The 9,183-nt window shown below is 31.9% G+C and overlaps 1 pseudogene; it reads left to right on the forward strand.

Annotated features, from left to right (window-relative positions):
* The first annotated feature begins 4,538 nt into the window (after positions 1-4,538).
* LOC118608740 lies at positions 4,539-4,653 on the forward strand (annotated as a pseudogene).
* Positions 4,654-9,183: the final 4,530 nt, after the last annotated feature.

The raw sequence follows: 9,183 nt of genomic DNA on the forward strand, positions 1-9,183 counted from the left end.
GCTGCTATGAAACATTATGACAAAGTTAGGGGCTTAAAACAACATAAGTTTATTATCTTACAGTTCTGCAGAATAAAAGTTCAACACAATTGCCATGGGCTAAAATCAAGATGCAGGCAACTTCACCTTCTCCACTTTCAAAGGCAGCAAATTCAAGCTGATTCTTCTTCATGCTGTCATCCATCTGGTTCTTGTAGACTTCCTTTTTTACCTTTTAAGGACGCTTGTAATAACACTAGCCTCCTACCTGGATAATCCAAGATAATATTCCTATTTTAAGGTTGGTTGATGTGTATCCTTGATCCCATCTGCAAATTTAACTTACCTTTGGCATGTAAACTAACATATTCACAGGTTCTGAGAATTAGTATGTGGACTTATTTTTTTAAGGAACATTAATCTGTCTATTGTGAAAGAAAATTTTATCACGACACTTGCTAAAGAACAATAAGAAATACTTTACTCAAAGGGGGCTATTACAATGAAATTTTATAGTATGGGAGAGAGAGATAAGGCTCAACTATGAATACAAGGAAAAGCAGGAACTTATAGCCAAGAAGTAGTGTGGGGAGCAGTGGATGGAAAGTTACGAAGGAGAAGCATTAGGGGTTAAAATGAGAGTGGGCCAAGCAAAGATGCTAAAAGGTCAGGGTCCAGTTGAGAAGAGTGTTCAGAGGAGACTGACAAGAATTGGATCAAGAAGAGAATCTTTGTCACTATCACTATTACTAATAACTTCTAAGCAACAAAAGTGCATGTGTTCTTGAAGGTCAATGAGGTGTTTCCTATACTTTCCTTGTGTCCTAGATTATTTTTTTAAATAACATTTATTATTATTCTGATCACACAAGTAAGATGAGAAATAATGAAAACTGGAGTCAAACATAATTTTACCAATTAGGTATCTACTTTTAATAATTTTGAGAACATACTTTATGCACAAAATATATCAAAATATATCTTTATATTCATGTTTTTATTTAAATATTATTCTCACTAGTGTATAATCAGTTAATTAACTTTTAGATGGCCTGACAGAATTGTTCCTGGTGTGATTAGGAGATGGATTAGAAAACAAGCAAACACAAGGACAAATGGGAATGTTGTATGTGGGAGTAGGGGTGGATGTCTTCAAAAATATAATCATCTGGAGAAAGCAGAAGTTGTCACTTATTACAACATATTCTCAACTTTAAACTCTTGCCTTTGTTTACCCCCTCCTACCTCCAACTGTGTTGGAGCAAAGGAAATTTCTAAGTGAATATAGATGTGCATGACGTGGCGTGGGGAGCGTTCTGTTGGACCCGCCATAACAGCATAATCTAATAAGAACTTTACTATTTAGTCATATTTTACAGGCCAATAATTTTCAGAGGATTTACAAAAGGTGCTTTACTTTTTTTTCTTATTTTTCTAATTGAGCAGTCTCTAACTTTGGTTTATACTTCCTCAGAGGAGTATAAATCAAATACAGAAATATATCAGTGTCATTGTTAGTTATACCAATTGTATCATTAATGTGGTGTGGAAGAAACAAAGTATATTTTCTATCAACTAGTTATTATCTCTGGAAGGTTTAGCCTATAATTCAAGGTAACAGAACACAAATGAAAATATCTTATTCAATTTTTTGGCTAGGTGGCTAAACATGATCACCAAAATGTGGCATAAATCATACCCCAGACATTAGAAAGCATAAAATTAGAAGCTGGAATTCAGTAATCATATAGTAGCGAAACTTTTACTTTTTTTAAGATGTATTTTTCAACTTATTGAGATAATTTTTTAAGTCTTTCTTTAAAAACATAACCAAATGTATCAATTTAAGTAAGATAATAAAGAGATGAGCAATGTACTCTGAAAGAAGAGGCAAAAGTAGTTAATTGTCCCTGAGGTGGCCTGATCAAAATGGTTTCATAAAACTGTTACTGTCCAACTGTGAATCCAGCCTAGGTCAAACAGCACCCGAGACGGGGAGCGAGGATTAAAGAAAACACAGAGACAAGAGATAGATTCTGGAGGACTCACAGTCAATACTGCAGCAGCCCCGAGTTTATTTTGCACAGCATATTTATACCCTACTGAGTGCATAAGAAGTAAAACACCTCTAAATAACAACCAAGCACAGAAACTCACATCTGTAACATTCCGTTTCCCACCACAACACCAGGTGCACTTCCTCCTGAGTCAGCAGTCTGCACAACTGGCCAACTTCGCAAAAACATCCTGCTTAACAAACAGTCTTGTTTTCCTCAAAATGGCTCCCGACAATGATGCTACCTGCTGCACAAGGAGAAGAAAAGTCCATTCCTCTGATCCAGAAGTCATGTGTCTCTGCCAATGTCTGAAATTAGGACAGACTAAATCACAAGCTGGCAAGTAAGACAAAAATCTGAAACCCTTCACAATTCTTGACAAACTATTGCACAGCAGAGAAACTTCCAGAGAGGAAAGATGACCTTTGCTTAAGGCTATCCATGTCTTGATAATGCTCCTTGTTTAAGACAATTTTTGTTGCTTGCTGAATGCACAAACCCTAAAAGCTCAATGTTTTGTATTAAAGAAATTAATTTCTTGCATATTGAATTTCAAAACAAATACCCTAATTTATGAGAAACTAAAGAATCATTCAATGATCCGGGCCAATTTCATCTAATGTCCCCAGGATGTTCTAGGGCTTATAGTCCTAGGCATTCGGTTGATGGAAACTGCAAGTCGCCTCATGGAATCAATTTTACATACTTCAAAGACATTCTTTACAAAAGGTACTTTCCTGGAGAAATTAAAGTCTTTAAGGAAGATTTGTGTGTGTGTGTGTGAAACGCATTTAAAAATAAATACAATAGGTTTCTGGAGTTGAATAGTAGAATTTTTGAATGTGAGACCAAGCCATAATGGGACTCATAATTTTTTTATAGTCACACTTGAGAGACTTCCAAATTAGAGACATATCAAAGGTACAAATTGTAGCTGCATCTCAGATTTAATAATCAACTCAATACTGAATTAGTGTATGTATTCACCATGACTGCCTAATTATTGAATTCATAGTATTAGGTACATACATTCTTCAGACATGAGTCTTTGTGGTTCTTAATATTTAACAAGATTCGAGAAATATCCTGGTACTAATGGTAAAAGGAGAAGTGCATTTTTACAGTAGAGTGTGCATGCTGAGACTGAAAAAACTGACTTATATGTTATTAAATATTCAATGTAAATTTTCAAATTGGAAAGTTATTTTTATCCAGGTTATTGTCTAGAGTCTCTTTTGGATGTAGAAAAGAGGTCACTTTCAGATCTGTTCATATTTGTTAATAGCTTCTGCCTAGACCGAATAGTTGGCCCCAGATGTCAAATGAATCTTGCTGAGGCTGTGGGACATAAATCAAGCAGGGTTCAGAATTACCATAGCAAAAATGACTAAGAGAAGCTGGAATAATTCCAAGAGGGTACTGTGGCAAGAAATAAAGAGACACGAAATCATTGTTAGAACATACCGCTTTAAAAGTCCAGAAATAGTGGTTTTAGCAGAGAACAAGTGCTAAAATCTTGGTGAGTCTAGCATAGAGTGAATCATGAATATCAAGCTATGAAGAACATTAGATCTTCACCTTCCAGATAGAGGGACAAGACATTCCTGAGGACTATAATTGTTAAGCACTATGCATTGTAGAGAAGAAAGAAACTATTATGAGTGTTTAGTACTAGTTATTCTAGTTATTCTAAGCAACCCTTTGAGGATATAGAACACCATACGAAGATTTGAAATTTCTATAACAAGTTCATATATTACTAATTCATCATCACAGGGAAGTTCACAATCAATAATCTATTCAAAATAGCAGAGAGAAAGCAAAAATTAACTATAAATTACAGTAATTATACTGGTGGTAGATTTCGTAAAAGCAAAATTAAAAATCAGGATTACATAAAATTTCTTTAAAATTACTAGAAAGTCTTTTCTAATTTCAACCTTTATACCCAGTGAAACTAGCTTTGAGGAATGAGAATGAAATAAAGATGGCTTAAGACAAAAAAGATTACAGAATTTACCATTAGTAGACAGACATTCACTGTAGGAAATCCCAAAAGATATGTTAGGAAAATAATCCTAAGAGGAAGGATGGTAAAGATCAGAATAAATCTTTAAAAAGTTGACTGAAAATGATAATGATGATAATAATAATAATAATAATAATAATAATATTTAATTTGTGAGGTTAAAAACAGAATCAAAATGCTAAAATATACCAGTGAAATGTTTCATATTGAAGTAATTATAGGAATTTAAATACTGTAAGTTTATTTTAAGTTTACGAGGATACTAAGATATTATTCAACTTTAGACTCTTTTATAATGGGCATGCATGTAAAATGTCTATGATAATCACTAAAAAGTAAAAAGGTTCTGTAACTTCCAAAACAATAGGGGGATAGCAGTATAAGGGGGAAAATCAACCAAATCAAAATAATTAAAGAAGGTAGAAAAATAGGGAAAAAAATGAGACAAAGAACATAAAATAAAAATATAAAGAGCCTATAGCATGCTACCTTGTACACACCTGATCCTGTCTCTCAGAAGATAAGCAGTGTCGGGCCTGGTTAGTACTTGGATGGGAGACCACCTAGGAAGATCAGGTGCTGTAGGCATAAAAAATATATAAATAAATAAGAGATCGTAAACTGACAAGGTCTTTGCAATCTGTGAGGTTAACCAAAGGTCGCCTAAAATATATATATATGAGATACAACATATGTGAGTTTTCTCAATTATCAGACAGACATTTTAGTTAGCAAAGTTTCAAGTTTATGTATCAAACTGTGTGCTATTAACACAAACACACTTAACATAACACTAAAAATTGAGAAAAAATAATGAAAATAAAAACAATATAGTCACACTATTAATCAAAAAAATTTTGTTACTATGCTAAAGGCAGACAAAAACATTCAAGAGAAATAAAACATTTCTAGTGTTTTTTTAAAATCGTTGTTTATTGGAAAAACATCTAATTCCTTTAGTTGCCAACAATTATTTCTGGAGCCTGGTACAGTTCCAGATATTGAACATATAATAATGAAAAACCAGATGCAAAAACCTTCCCTCATGGATAACTTTCTAGTGGAGAACTTCTATCTTATCAGGGTAAAAAATGTCAATTTGAAACATGTGTGCAATTAATAAATAGCTTGAAAAATATTAACAAAATCAAAGAAGAAATCGATATATTTGCTCAAGACAGAAAAGGTTAATACACTTATGTTTGTAATTGATATAACCAAATAAATCCAAATAGCTAAGGATATAAGGCTGTAATATATTTGAGCAACACATAACATGGATCCAAAAATATATCTCAACTCATATAGAACATAGATGTTAAATGACCATGCAATTGGTCACAGAGCAAGTGTCAACATATTTCAAAAAATTGGCTTTATACAGATCACATACCTGACTAAATGTAATAAAAAGAGGCTTTAATAATAATTAAGAACACAAACAGTATAAAATCCTATAAACCCCAATGGCTTATGTGTTAATGTAGTCAACATAACAAAAATTAGAAAACACTTGAAACAGAATGATAATAACAATTATATACCAAAATATGACATGCAACTGAGAAATTTTTGTGGACTTAATTGCTTATATTAGAAAAGGAAGCTACAAATTAATATAACAATGATACCATTTAAAATATATTTAAAAAAGCCAAAGCAAACATTAAACTGCAGAAATTATGGATAATTTTCAAAATAATAGCAAGAAAAAATATAGATTATAGGTATTTTTAAAAAAGAAATAAAAGAAAATGAGAAAGTATGAAATTGAAATATAAAATGTGAATACAAATAGTGCAAATTTAAAAAAATAAGAGAATAGCATGAATAATTTTATGCCAATGCAGTTTAAATTTAAAGAAGTGGAAAATTTATTGAAACATAAAATGTAATAAAACTGATTCGAAAAAACCTGAACCAACAAATGGTACTCCACTTATTAAATTAGTTTAAAATTGAAGGCGCTCTTTTTCATTGACCGCTGTGTTATCACTGTGACCTCAAATGGTGATAAAGGTGCTGGATCTTTCTGGGGTCCCTTTTATAAGAGCATTAATTCTATTCATGATCTAATCACCTTCCAAAGGCCCTATATCCAAATACTATCACACTGAAGATTAGGTTTCACCATATGAGTTTTTGGGGACACAAATTTTCAGTCTATTGCAATAACCAAGTAAAAACTATCTGTAAAAGTAAGTGTGTGGATCAATTTTGGTTGTGAATGTAAATGCTAAAATGTTACATAAAATATTAACAAATTGAATGCAGCAATGTTTGTTCTTTAAAAGATAATATGATGAAATTTGGTTTATCCAAGGAATACATTGATATTTATCGTGATAAAAATTAGCATTTTTTATGAGTAGGAGAAAAGGGTAAAAAGAGTTTAATGGTAGAAAAGAAAAAAATAGTTTAAAGGTAAAAAGAAAAAAATAATTAAAAACATTTAAAGATTAATTTTTAAAAACAGTTTTATACTTCACCATTAACAAATTCAAGGAAAAAAAGTGAACATTTAAAAGATGGGGTAAAGTACATTCTAACAAAAAATTCAGGTCCATTATTTATGTAAAAAAAACAATATTCCTAAATCATGTAAAAGTCTTTTCAATATATTAATGGGTAAGCTAATGAGGAGCACAGCAGTCAGGTTTTGATATCAGTACTATGACTTAAATTTGTATTTCTAATTGTTAAAAGATGTAATGTTACTTTTAATTATAGTTTCAACAATTTAACATATATGAAAATGACTTCAGGATATTTAATTGTTATAAATAGACATGTAAAAAGCTGTTAGTAATTATAAATATATATCCTTTCAGTAATTGTTTGGAAAGAAACAGTAGAGCCTATAATGTATCTTGATAGATTATTTAAAAGCAAATTGAGCCTCTCACATTTTTCTTCATGCTATCAACTGCTAATGTAAGACTTTAGTATGATCGAAGTTGCCTAAACAATCATTTTTACTCATTTGTTGCAAAATTACCTAGATATTCACAAGAAATATAATGTAACTTGTCCAAGGCATCACAGCATATCTGTGTTGGTGTGCATAGCACATATCACTTTAAATGAACAAGTATTTGAGGCCTATTTTTCTCTCCTAAATATCATATGTTCATGGCAGTCTTAACATGATTTATTTCGTTGGAAGGTTAGTGGAAATTTATTATTTAGAAAGAAAACTTTCCTTTTGCATTTCCATTTAAAGCTCATTTTATTCTATTTAGCTGTGGTGTGTATGTCTGTATAATATTTACTGTATCCTATTAAATAGGAATGTTGAAATATAAAATGAAAATAGACTATTTAGGCAGATGCATACGCTAAGAAAAGGACAAAAGGAACTGCTACATTAAAAATGTGGTTTCCATAAAGTGCTTTGCTAGGCAGTTTTAGATATTTTTTAACATACTATTTATACAGTGATCTGAACTATTCTTTCAATCTATACCTGAAAATTACATATTTAAGGTTTACATGGAAAGCAAACAAATAACCTGATTTAAAAATCAATGTAAATAGACATGAAAAGACATTTTTCAAAAGAAAAGGGAACTCTCACACACTGCTGGTGGGAAAATAAATTTGTACAGCCATGGAACACAGTGTGAAGAAGTTTCTCCAAAAAATTAAAAATAGAACCACTATATGATCCAACCATTTCACTATGAGTATATATCCAAAGGAAATGAAATCAGCATCTTGAAGAGCTATCTGCATCCGCATGTTCTTTCAGTAACATTCACAATAGCCAAGATATGGAAACAGCCTAAATGTTCTTCAACAGATAAACAGATCAAGAAAATGTGAGATACCACACACACTGAAATCTTATTCCTACCTTTTGCAGCAACATTCATGAACCTGGAGGACATTATGTTAAGTGAAATAAGCCAGATATAGACAAATAAGGCATTATTTCACTTCTATGTGGAATCTAAATAGTGAAACACATAAGCATAGAGTAGAAAGGTGGTTTTCAGAGTCTAGTGGAGAGGAAATGGGGAGATATTGGTCAAAGGTTCTAAAGTTTCAGTTATACAAGATGAATAAGTTCTATATATCTAAGATATAGGAATGTGATTTTAGTTAACAATACAAATTATATTCTTGAAATTTGCCTAGAGGGCAAATCTTAAGTGTTCTCACCACACAAAAAAAGAAAATGGTAACTATGTAAGGTGATGAATATGTTATAGGTATAAGCTGCTTTATTGTTAAGTCACTCAGCAATTAGTTAATTGGTCATTATTTATAATCGATCAAAGAGCATACATATATTTAAGTAGTTGATGTGTATTGCTTTTTAAAAAATGAGTCATAATCTAGCTTCAAAGTAAAAGTGACTATCACACACACTCACACTTTTATACCAGCCCTGATATTTACTTTTCTAAAATATTATTTGATTAGTAAAAATGCCTTATGAGTGTTTCAGTATTGTTCATTACAAGCTAGTCGTTGTATGCCTACCATAAGTTAATCATTTTTATGGCTTATTCTTACACTCCAGTAAGCAAGACAGATTAGGCCCCTGCTGTCATAGATGGTTTTACAGTGGGGAGAGATTGATTCTACTCTAATGAAACAATAAAAAAATAATAATAAGTTTTCGTTCAAATATAAAGAAGTAAAATCAACAGGAAAATTTGGTTGAAATTGAGGAATCATAGATTAGAGGTTGAAGATGTCCTCCCAGATGGTATTTTAACTTTAGAGCCAAAGTTTAGAAAAGTCATAGATTGAAGGTCTGGGCAAAAAGATTTCCAGGGAGAGGAAACAGCTAGCACACAACTCCTGAGAATGACCAGATCTTGTCATTTCTGAGAAACCATAATAACGGCACATGTCAAGAGTGAACAACGTGGCTACCAGCAAAGTGAAGACAGGCCAATGATAGAGTTGATTCACTGCAAAAAATAGTACTCAACCCTCACTGTGTGCATTAGGACAATGCCCTGAAGCAGAACATCATTTAGAAATTGAGCTAAGGCGAGGAACCGGAAAAACAAGACAGAGATAAAATAGCTAAGGAGGCTGGAAAAAGAACAAGGGATATAATCAATGAAGCCAGGGGAAAAAATGTTGAAGAAAAAAGAGAGG

Source organism: Rousettus aegyptiacus, unplaced genomic scaffold, assembly GCF_014176215.1.
Source record: "Rousettus aegyptiacus isolate mRouAeg1 unplaced genomic scaffold, mRouAeg1.p scaffold_m13_p_10, whole genome shotgun sequence".
NCBI lineage: Eukaryota > Metazoa > Chordata > Mammalia > Chiroptera > Pteropodidae > Rousettus > Rousettus aegyptiacus.